Source organism: Capra hircus, chromosome 12 (genome assembly GCF_001704415.2).
Source record: "Capra hircus breed San Clemente chromosome 12, ASM170441v1, whole genome shotgun sequence".
In the NCBI taxonomy this organism is placed as follows: Eukaryota; Metazoa; Chordata; class Mammalia; order Artiodactyla; family Bovidae; genus Capra; species Capra hircus.
Genome location: NC_030819.1, coordinates 2,511,153 through 2,522,546, shown reverse-complemented (window position 1 = coordinate 2,522,546; position 11,394 = coordinate 2,511,153). Strand labels below are relative to the sequence as shown.

The following is an 11,394-nucleotide window of genomic DNA, read 5'->3' as shown; positions in this document are numbered from 1 at the left end:
TTTTCTTATTGTGGTAAAAGTCAAATAATATGAAAAGTGCTATTTTAACCATATTTAGCTGTGCAGGTCAGTGGCACTAAAGTACATATACATTGTTGAGCAACTCTCACCAGCATCCATCTCCTGAATTACATACACTGCTGTGTGTAAAATAGATAATAATGAGAACCTACTGTTTCGCACAGGGGAAAAAACCTTCGAATTTTAAAGATATGATTAAATGACCCGGGTAAGTGAACATGAGTGAGTGAAAGTCGCTCAGTCGTGTCCAACTCTTTGCGACCCCATGGACTATACAGATGACGGAATTCTCCAGGCCAGAATACTGGAGTGGGGAGCCTTTCCCTTCTCTAGGGGATCTTCCCAACCCAGGGATTGAACCCAGGTCTCCCACATTACAGGCGGATTCTCTACCAGCTGAGCCGCTAGGGAAGCCCAAGTGAACATATGACCCTATTACAGTTCCAATAATTCCTGTTGATTGGCACATGTGTGTTGACTGTATTATTGCAATAAATGCTTTCCACCAGCTAAATCTGATAAATCTAACGATTTTTGTAATTATTATTGTCCTACATGCTCATTAGACAAGAAAAGTAAGACATTCATTGAAACTGTTGTAATTACAGTTACAACACAGCTTGCAGTTTCTCTCCCTCAGTTTCTTTTTACCCTTACAACATTTATAACTAAATTTAATAGGGTATATGATTTATGATAGGTACCATCTTATATTGGGCTTCCTAGTGGCTCAGACGGTAAAGAATCTGCCTGCAATGCAGCAGGCCCAGGTTCAATCCCTGGGTTGTGAAGATCCTTTGGAGAAGGGAATGGCAACCCACTCCGATATTCTTGTCTGGGAAATCCTGTGGACAGAGGAGCCTGGTGGGCTACAGTCCACAGTGTCGCAAAGAGTTCAACATGACTTAGCAACCAAACAATGACAGCGACTCTTAGATCCTTTGATGTAACCAAGCCAGAATGCCCAGAATTTTCATCAAAAAATCTACAAACAATAAATGCTAGAGAGGGTATGGAGAACAGTGAACCTCGTGCACTGTTGGTGGAATGTAAATTGGTATGGCCACTATGGTGAATAGCATGGAGTTTCCTTAAAAAACTAAAACCAGAACCACCATATGACCCAGCAACCCCACTCTTGGACATACGCCCTGAGAAAACTGTAATTCACAAAGGCACGTGCACCCCAATGTTCTCTGCAGCTCTGTTTCAACAGCCAGGACATAGACAAAACCTAAGTGTCCCGCAACAGACGAATAGATAAAAAGATGTGATCCAGATAGTTTTAATAAAAACTCTATAGTACGTCGGAGAAGGCAATGGCAAACCCACTCCAGCACTCTTGCCTGGAAAATCCTGTGGACAGAGGAGCCTGGTGGGCTGCAGTCCATGGGGTCGCTCAGAGTCGGACACGACTGAGCGACTTCACTTTCACTTTTCACTTTCATGCATTGGAGAAGGAAATGGCAACCCACTCCAGTGTTCTTGCCTGGAGAATCCCAGGGACCGGGGAGCCTGGTGGGCTGCCGTCTATGGGGTCGCAGAGTCGGACATGAGTGAAGCGACTTAGCAGCAGCAGCAGCTATAGTATGTAGTGATGTTATTTTTCCAGTCATGGAATTTAGCAGAAATGTGGATATTTTTTACCTCAGGAGTTTTCAGGACCACTTGACCACTGCCTTATTCTGACTCCTGGAAACTGAAATCAGTGATGGTACAACAATTATGGGTTAGCTATGAATTAAAGGTTAAATATATTTAAACCAAAAGAAAAACAATGATATTTTGGAAAGTAGAATATTTTAAAACTAAAAATGTTTCTGGATTGTTGGTACCATTTATAAAACTGCAAACACTTTTATGAATAACACATAGATGCATAAATAGATTTCACACCACAAATGTGGTCTCAACAACTATGACACAATGTCTGAAGTTGTCTGAGCCTCATCTTTTTGCCAATAGGCTCTGCATGTACAGATGATATCAGTATCTCTATGGGAATGAAGGCACTCAAATGATGGTTCCCAGCCTCAGAAATTCCGCAGGTGAAGTCTGAAACTGGCCCCATCCTGGAGGGCAAGGAAAGACCAAGAAAGAGTCAGCTACTGCAGACTGGTAGTTGGCAGGTGTAACAAGCACGGAGACTTACCTCCAAGGCTTGTCCTGGATCCACAAGACGAATGGACCGCCGCACTTGCCCAGTAGAATCTTGAAAGTTTACAGAAAGATCTTAGTGGAACTCAGGCACAGGCAGTGTCCGGACGGTCTCACAGTGACCTTGAGTACTGCATCCCTGAACTCAGTGCCCCCTGCGGGGACAGTGGGCAGAGTGGCCATCCCAGGCTCAGGGGAGGGGTGAGGAGGCCCTGCTTCCCCGCCGGACTCAGGGGTCAACCGGGGGTCACTTCCTGTCTATAACCTCCTCCCGAAGAACCACACTGTAATATAAAGACACAAATAATTTAAGTTTAAAAGAGGGAAGAGACACCAAGAAACTACTAACCAAAAAAAAAAAAAAAAGAAAGCTGGAGATACTATTATCAGAAAAAGTAAACTTTATTCCAAAGCATACTAGGTGTTCAGTTCAGTTGCTCAATCGTGTCTGACTCTTTGCAACCCCATGGACCGCAGCACACCAGCCCTCCCTGTCATCACCAACTCCTGGAGTTCACCCAAACCCATGTCCATCGAGTCGGTGATGCCATCCAACCATCTCATCCTCTGTCGTCCCCTTCTCCTCCCGCCTTCCATCTTTCCCAGGTTTAGGGTATTTTCAAATGAGTTAACTCTTCCCATCAGGTAGCCAGAGTACTGGAGCTTCAGCTTCAACATCAGTCCTTCCGATGAATATTCAGGACTGATTTCTTTTAGGATGGACTGGTTGGATCTCCTTGCAGTCCAAGGGACTCTCAAGAGTCTTCTCCAACACCACAGTTCAAAAGCATCAATTCTTCCCTGCTCAGCTTTCATTATAGTCCAACTCTCACATCCATACATGACTCCTGAAAAAACCATAGCCTTGACTAGATGGACCTTTGTTGGCAAAGTAATGTCTCTGCTTTTTAATATGCTGTCTAAGTTGGCCATAACTTTTCTTCCAAGGAGCAAGCGTCTTTTAATTTCATGGCTGCAGTCATCATCTGTAGTGATTTTGGAGCCCAGAAAAATAAAGTCTGTCACTGTTTCCACAGTTTTCCCATCTATTTGCCATGAAGTGATGGGACCAGATGTCATGACCTTAGTTTTCTGAATGTTGAGTTTTAAGCCAGCTTTTTAACTCTCCTCTTTCACTTTTATCAAGAGATTGTTTAGTTCCTCTTCTCTTTCAGCCATAAGGGTGGTGTCATCCGCATATCTGAGGTTATTGATATTTTTCCCAGCAATTTTGATTCCAGCTTGTGCTTCATCCAGCCCAGCATTTCTCATGGCGTACTCTACATGTAAGTTAAATAAGCAGGGTGACAATATACAGCCTTGATGTACTCCTTTTCTGATTTGGAACCAGTCTGTTGTTCGATGTCCAGTTTTAACTGTTGGTTCTTGACCTGCATACAGATTTCTCAGGAGGCAGGTCAAGTGGTCTGGTATATCCACCTCTGGAATAATTTTTCACTGTTTGTTGTGATCCACACAGTCAAAGGCTTTGGCATAGTCAATAACGCAGAAGTAGATGTTTTTCTGGAACTCTCTAGCTTTTTCGATGATCTGATAGATGTCGGCAATTTGATCTTTGGTTCCTCTGTGGACTGAGTTAGTCACTCAGTCGTGTCTGACTCTTTTCGACCCCCCCAAACTGTAGCCCACCAGGCTTCTCTGTCCATGCAATTCTCCAGACAAGAATACTGGAGTGAATTGCCATTCCCTTCTACAGAGGAACTTTCCAACCCAGGGATAGAACCCTACTAGTGTGTGAGATGAGTGCAATTGTGCAGTAGTTTGAGCATTCTTTGGCATTGCCTTTCTTTGGGATTAGAATGAAAGCTGACCTTTTCCAGTCCTATGGCCATTGCTGAGTTTTCCAAATTTGCTGGCATATTGAGTACAACGCTTTCACAGCATCATGTTTTAGGATTTGAAATAGCCCAACTGGAATTCCATCACCTCCACTAGCTTTGTTCGTAGTGATGCTTCCTAAGGCCCACTTGACTTTGCATGCCAGGTGAGTGATCACACTATCATGATTATCTGGGTCATGAAGATCTTTTTTGTATAGTTCTTCTGTGTATTCTTGTCACCTCTTCTTAATATCTTCTGCTTCTGTTAGGTCCATAACATTTCTATCATTTCAAAATGATAAAGGGATCAATTCACCAGAAGTGCAGACCAAGTTTAAACATTATGCACTGAAAATGCAAATTCTAAATGCATGAAGCAAAAACTCACAGAACTGTGAGGAAAACTACAAAAATTCAAAATCATGGCTGGAGATTTGAGTACCCCTCCCTCCACAACTGATGGAATAGTGTCTTTGTTTGGGTTGCCATGACGAAGTCTCTGTGGCTGCTGCTGTTTAGTCCACCTCTCTGCAATCCCATGGACTGTAGCCCACCAGGCTCCTCTGTCCGTGAGATTCTCCAGGCAAGAATACTGGAGTGGGTTGCCATTTCCTTCTCCAGGGGATCTACCTGACCCAGGGACTGAACCTTGACTTCTTTACCACCAAGCCACCTGGGAAACCCAAATTAGTGTAGGCTTATTGACAACACAAATTCATTTCTCACATTTCTGGAGGCCGGAAGTCAGATCAGGTCGGACTCTGGGGAAGGCCCTCTTGTGTGTTGCAGATGGCGGCCTTTTCATTGTGTTCGCTCACGGCAGAGAATACAGCCCCAACAAGCACGCTCTCCATCTTCTCGTCACCAACCCCATCATCGGGGCTCCACCCACATGACCTCGTCGCCCCCCAAAGCCCCTCCCCTGAGTCCCTGCACCTCAGGGTAAGGATATCCACAGATGAATTTCAGAGGCACACAAGCACTCAGTTCACAGGAAACAAATAGGGAAACTGGACTGTCATATACTTTGGAGACTCAGGAGTTACAACTGTGTGTTGATTTAAACACGATCCTGTTTCCCAGTGAAAGACATGAAATTCTCTTTTTGCTGTCCCATAGCAATAGCGAATGTCCATAGTTAAGGACATAATTTTAATCTAGACGTGTTATTTTATGGAAAATGAACAGCTCCATTCCCCACAATGTTAAGAATGAGCAAATTACTGCATTTTCATTTTAAAATTTCCAGTTCTTTCAGGACAGGTATGTGAGAGGTACAGTGGACTATGAGTGTAACAAAGTACAAAGCATTGGCCACACACCCTTTCCCATAATAATTTATGCTCTGAAAAGTGACAGGAGCTCTCAGTCAGGATGCGAAAGTAGCTGTGTTGGAGTTTCTATTTGAGGCAATCCTCTTTACTACCACACACCTTCCAGGGTTGCCAAAGCTGGATAATGCCTGCCTCTGTGCTAGCGGAAGAATTACTATTTCAGAATTGGATGTCTCCTTGTAAACAGTGCTCACCAACGGCAAACCACCATTTATATCTCACTTTAAAGAGAAAAATTACCTCTGGGAACTGAACCAATATTGACATTCTTAATAATATATTGCCTATATGCTTGGTTGGCAAAATCATTTTTTAAAACCTTATCAACGTCAATTGTGTATTTTAAGCCACTGCTATGACTACAGGATGCAGAGTGTGATGGGAGTAGCTAGAATATAAATGGGATTTGTTTATGATTCATAGGGTTTTATGAAGATATTTTCTTTTCGTTTCTTATCACTATAAACTGCTCTTGTAGAAACATATATGATATATATAAACCTATATCAAATATACAGCCTATATTTGAGGAATATAAGCATGCTAGTCATAGTCACGGTAAACGCTCATGCTGAGCTCACATTAGTATTTTAACAGGCATTTTTTATTTTATGTGTGCAGAGTTTGGGAGCAGTCAGTCATGTCTGCCTCTCTGCTACTGCATGGACTGTAGCCTGCCAGGCTCCTTTACCCATGAAATTTTCCAGGCAAGAATACTGGAGTGGGTTGCCATTCCCTTCTCCAGGGGATCTTCCTGATTGAGGGATTGAACTTGGGTCTCCTGCATTGCAGGTGGGTTCTTCACTGTCTGAAGCACCAGGGAGCTTAGAAGCTAGTTACCAGAGCTAACTTTTGGTAGGTTAGCTCTCTTCTACTCTGGATAACCAACAAGGATCTACTGTATAGTACAGGGAACTCTGCTCAGTGTTATATGGCAGCCTGGATGGGAGGGGAGTTGGGGAGAATGGATACACGTATATGCATGACTGAGTCCCCTTCCTGCGTGCCTGAAACTATCACAACATTGTTAATGATCACAGTGGTTAATAGTACAAAATAAAATGTTAAAAAAAAGAGAAATGGAATGGTTTCACATATTATACAACACAATAAACACAGAAATGAGTAATAGGCCTCACAGTCCATATCTACCTCTTGGTGTCAATATATAAAAGGACAAGAAAACAATTAGGTGATGAAACATTTATTTTCCTTTGAATTCATCCTCATTCTTACTAGTCTACATTATTTTTAAAACTATTGTTGAATTGCTTCGGTAAATTCTATGATGTTGTAAATTATTTTCGTTCTCCTCACATTATATAGAGAAAGGGTCTCCAGACAGTCTCACATCATTACGAAGTAAATTAGCTCATTTCATTGATTCTATTTTGAAATTCAAAAAAATGTATCTCAAATAACAGAAATATATGAGATATAAATGAAAATCAAGACAGCAGCTCAGTCACTATTTAATCCTTTCCTGAACATGCACTGGTATAATGTCATTTAATATGAAACTTATATTCCATGCAGACATCCCTAGATCTATTTTTCATATACACATGTAGCATATGGTTTATGCAAATATATCCGATAATTAAAAATTAATATAATTACAATCTCACTGGAATAAACAGTTACTGAGTGTTATAAACAAGGCCTCTGCTATTATCCGCCTGCTACTATATACTATTGTGTCTGTACATATGTTTACAAACTCATCTGTACATATATATATGTATATCACATTAACTCTGGAATTAAAATCGAATACGGGCTTCGTAGCAAAATGTGGACGGTAAAATATGTTTACACAGCCAAGCAAAACCAAAATCTTGGCGAGTGGGCAGGGCAGCTTTCTATTCTGTCCTGAAAACTGCAACAGTGCGCAATTGCCTGGAGTCGGGCTTTTCCTTGCCGGGGGTGGTCGTCCCAGGCTTAAGTTAGTTATTTCGGAGATTTCAGGAGAATCTCAGGGGCTCTCGAATACCAGAGCGGGAAGGACGGTCGGGGCCTCTGCGTCTTTAAACAGGGTTACTCCTCTGCTCGGGTGACAACTGCCAGAGTCCTCGCGATGGCCTTTGTTCGGGTCGGCCGGCTCACGGGGGATGCCCGCTCCAGGTCGCAGCCCCGGGCCACCGCGCAGGGGCCCCGCGCCCGGGCCGCCACCCCCGCGTTCCCGTCCCGCTGCCCCGCTTCTGGCCGAGCCCGGACGCAGAAGTTTGAAGAGTGAGCCCGGTTCTTAGATTGGCCCGCGAGGCGGGAGGCGGGAGAAGCCGGAGGGGGGACCGGAGGCGCAGCGAGAGCAGAGAGGCGCGGTCCCGGCGCGCGAGCGCGTGGGAAGGAGGCGGCGGCCGGCCCGGACGGAGGCGGGCCCCGCGGAGCCCCGGCGGCCGGAGCGGCGCCCGGGAGCCCCAGCGCGGCCGCGGAAGCCGGGCCCCGGCCGCCCAGCCCGCACCGCCGGCCGGGACGAGAGCGGCGCTCACCGGCCCCGGGTGCGCCCGGCGCGCCCGCCCCGAGCGCGCCACGGCCCCGGGGAAGCGCAGGGCAGCAGCGCGCCGCGCACCCTCGCGGGGCGCACTCGGAGCCGACTCCCGGGGTCCCGGCTGCGGGGCACCCTTCTCCAGCAGGTAGGGGCGGCGGCGGGCGCCGGGCGCGGTCCCCAGCGCGGGGTGCTTTGGCTGGGCAGCCTCCCGGTCCCGAGGTTCGGCGGGGCGACCCCGGGAGGGTGTGGGCTGCTGGCACCTGCCTCGCCGGGTTCCCCCCTCCCCAGCCAGAGTCCCGGGGTGGAGACGGGAGCGGGCGTGGAGAGGGGGCTGGAGATCTCTTTCCCGGAAGGGGACGCGGGCTGAGAGCTGAAACCCTCCGAACTCTGGACCAGCCCGGGAGGAGACGACAGGCTGCCGGTTGAGAGGGGCTGGAAGCCTCTGGTTGCCACGGGAGACGGGAGGAGCGGCGCGGGGGGCCCTCCGCGGCCACTCCTGGGGGGCGGGGGGTGGGGTTCGGCCCCTTTCTCTTTTTCTTTGGGGATGCAAGAGGGCGACGACTTCAGAGAACAAAGATATAGGGGTGAAGGAGGCCCCCCAGGCCGTCGCTTCTTCCACCCATTACTGACCCTTGACCGTGACCCCCCGCGGGACAATGTCGCCCCATTGTCTCAGGGGTCCGGCCACTACCGGGTGGGCCACGTCGGCGGGGAGCGCAGTCCCCACCCCGGGCTCTTCATTCGGGCCTCCCGCTCGCCCCCACCCACCCCAGCCAGCCCCCGCCCCATCTTTCCTGGCTGGGGGAAACCAAGGAGGTCTGTGAAAGTGTTGGGTTTAATGGTCCCTTGTATCCCTCCCCCCCCACCCCGCCCCGAAAGGTAAGGGAGGTGGTTGTCATCAAGTCCTGTTAGCATTTCTGTCGTTTACGGAAAAGCTGTAGCTACTCACCGGGGGGCTCAGAGCTCCAGTTTTGGGGGGGAAGGAGCCAAAGGCATTTCAATTGTGTGTGAAGCGTTTGCCACTGGGAAGAATTCCTTAGCCATTGGAGGAGGAGGGATTGTCTTCTGCTCAGCGGGGCCAAGAAAACTTAGCTGCTGTGAATCGGCCAGAGCAGTCCGTGGGCAGGAAGGGGGGCGCGCCGAGCGGTCTTTATCCTGCTAAGTGCAAAAGCTCCGGAAGCGCTCGTCCTCTGAGAGGGGGCTTTCTTTGGGGATCTCTTAAGGGTGGCTGGAATTTCTGCTCAGGTGAAGGTTAAAGTGTCTCGAACGTTTGCTTTTTTTTTTTTTTAGGGGGGGCGTTATTTATGAACCCCCTACAGACTCTGCATGAATTTCCTAGTGATTCAGAGCAAGAGGCTCCAAGGTTGTCCCTGAGATCCTGAAACGAAAACCGTGGGACTGGGAGGAAGGGAGGGGAGCCACACCCCCGCCTGGGCTGGCCAGCAGCCTCTTTATGGGGTTACTGCCTAGCTAACAGGGTGGGTTACAGTTTGCTCCGGGTAGGTCTAAAGGCTTTGAAGGTGATTTGTCATCCTTGGGTTAAGGGTCCTCCTGAACATATCTATCTATGTGTCTGTGTGACGCTGTTTAGTTTATTAAAATTACACAAACATGTGTGACACGTACCTGACTGCCAGGGTCCCTGATCATGTGTGATGAACCTGTGGGTGCATATGAGGTTATAGCTGATGGGCTTTGGGAAGCCAGAGTATATGCCATTGCTTTAGAGACTGATATGCCCCAGGGATATAGTACTCGCTATAAAAAGTCATTCCAAGTGTGTTTATTTATTAAAGGGAAAATACATGTAATCAGTACAGTTTTATAATGGTCTGGTTGAGCTTATCTGTGTCCTGTCAAATTTGGGGGAGTGAAATGGTTTTAGTACACAGCAAAATAGTTGAAGTGTTTCTTAAACTATAATTTTACAATGTTGTGTTAGTTTCAGGTGGATAGCCACAGCGATGCAGTCTAATATATATATATAATACTATATATGTGTATACCTATATAACTATATGTTGTGTGCTGTGCACTATAGTATGTATGGTCACAGAATCACTGTGCTATACACCTAAAACTAAAAATATATAACTTATAACTGAATACACATATATGTTTTGTTTTTCAGAGTCTTTTACCCTCATAGGTTACTACAAAATATTGAATTGTAGTTTCCTGTGCTATACAGTAGGTCCTTGTAGGTTATCTATTTTGTGTATAGTCATTAGTATATTTTAATCTGAAATAGCTAGTTTATTTTGCACAAGCAATTAATACTTTAAAGATTTGCTGCTTCTGATCTGAGGACGCTTGACGATAACAGCTCCAGGAGCTACTGGGGTGGGTCATTAATGTAATCTGTGGGTAAATCAGTACTCCTTCAGATAAAGAGAATGTCCACTGAATATAAACCTGCTGCAGAGCAGAATGCTCTTGAGGGAGAATGAATAAAAATAGAAACATTTCCTCCTACTTAAGAAATCAGGCAAGTAAGTCTGTTGAGTAAAACCATAGCTTGTGTAATGCCTATGTGATCCTATATTATACGTATGTATGTGGGTACGTACCTATCTTTATAGACGTGACTTGCAGATCATTGTATTTATTACATTTGTACAGGTGAGAAAATGCATCGCTATGGAACTGGGGTATTTGAATATGATGTTCCTTTGAATTTGAGCATGTGCTTAGCTGAGGACCGTAGAAGTAGATCTGCCTCTGAGGTCTTATCATCAGGGCAAATCCTGGCCAGTGGCGGCGCATTTTATAGAATGAGAAAAGGCTGGGTGAGAAGGAGCTGGTAAGGTAACTGCAAGTAACTACCCAAGCCCCAGTTCTGCAAATGAAGAACAGGAGGCCCAGAGCTTTGGGGTCATTTTGGTCAAGATCCCAGAACTGTCTTGGCAAGATTATTAGGCTTTGCTCTTTCTGCCTACAGGAGTGTCTGCCAGGTGGGATAGTGGGGGTCTGTAGGTGGTCAGTTTTTATATCAGCGCTCTCTCCCCGCCCCTCACTCCTTTCCTGGTGGTCCTCCTTTCTGTCCACCCTCCTTCTGGCCACAGGGCACTTTTCTCAGGTGTTCCATCCTTCCTTGGACCTTCCGTATCATCATGTGTCCGCCCTGGAGTCCCTAATCTCGGTTGGCCTCTGTGATTCCTGGGTTTTCTCTCCCACCGTAGTGAAGTGGGAAGCATCATCCAAGGTTTCCTCATTTCTCTGCCCCTCTCTTTCCCTCCCAGTACTTCCCATCAGCCCCTGTGTCTTTACAATTCTACCTGATAAGTACTGCTGAGATTGACCTCCTCTATTCTGACCTTTTATGACTTTTAGCCAGGGCTTCATCACCCCCTGCCCAGGATAAGGGATCAGTTTCTAATTAATCTTCCCCCTCTAGCCTGTTCCCTCACATCCAGTCTAACAGACGCAAGAGTGATTTATCATAAATGTGGATTTGACCCCGAGGCCTCCTGCTGAAAAGCCCTCAGGGAATCCCTTCGCCCACAGCGTCTAGCATGGGCTGCTCCGCATGACCTCTGCTGTCCTTCCTGAC

General features: G+C 46.6%; 1 protein-coding gene across 1 annotated transcript in view; it reads left to right on the top strand.

Moving 5' to 3' along the window:
* MYO16 (myosin XVI) overlaps nt 7,861-11,394 on the top strand; it is a 529,091-nt gene continuing 525,557 nt past the window's right edge. The window contains 1 exon segment of the mRNA XM_018056366.1: nt 7,861-7,986. The gene's annotated coding sequence lies outside the window, so the exon portion shown is untranslated.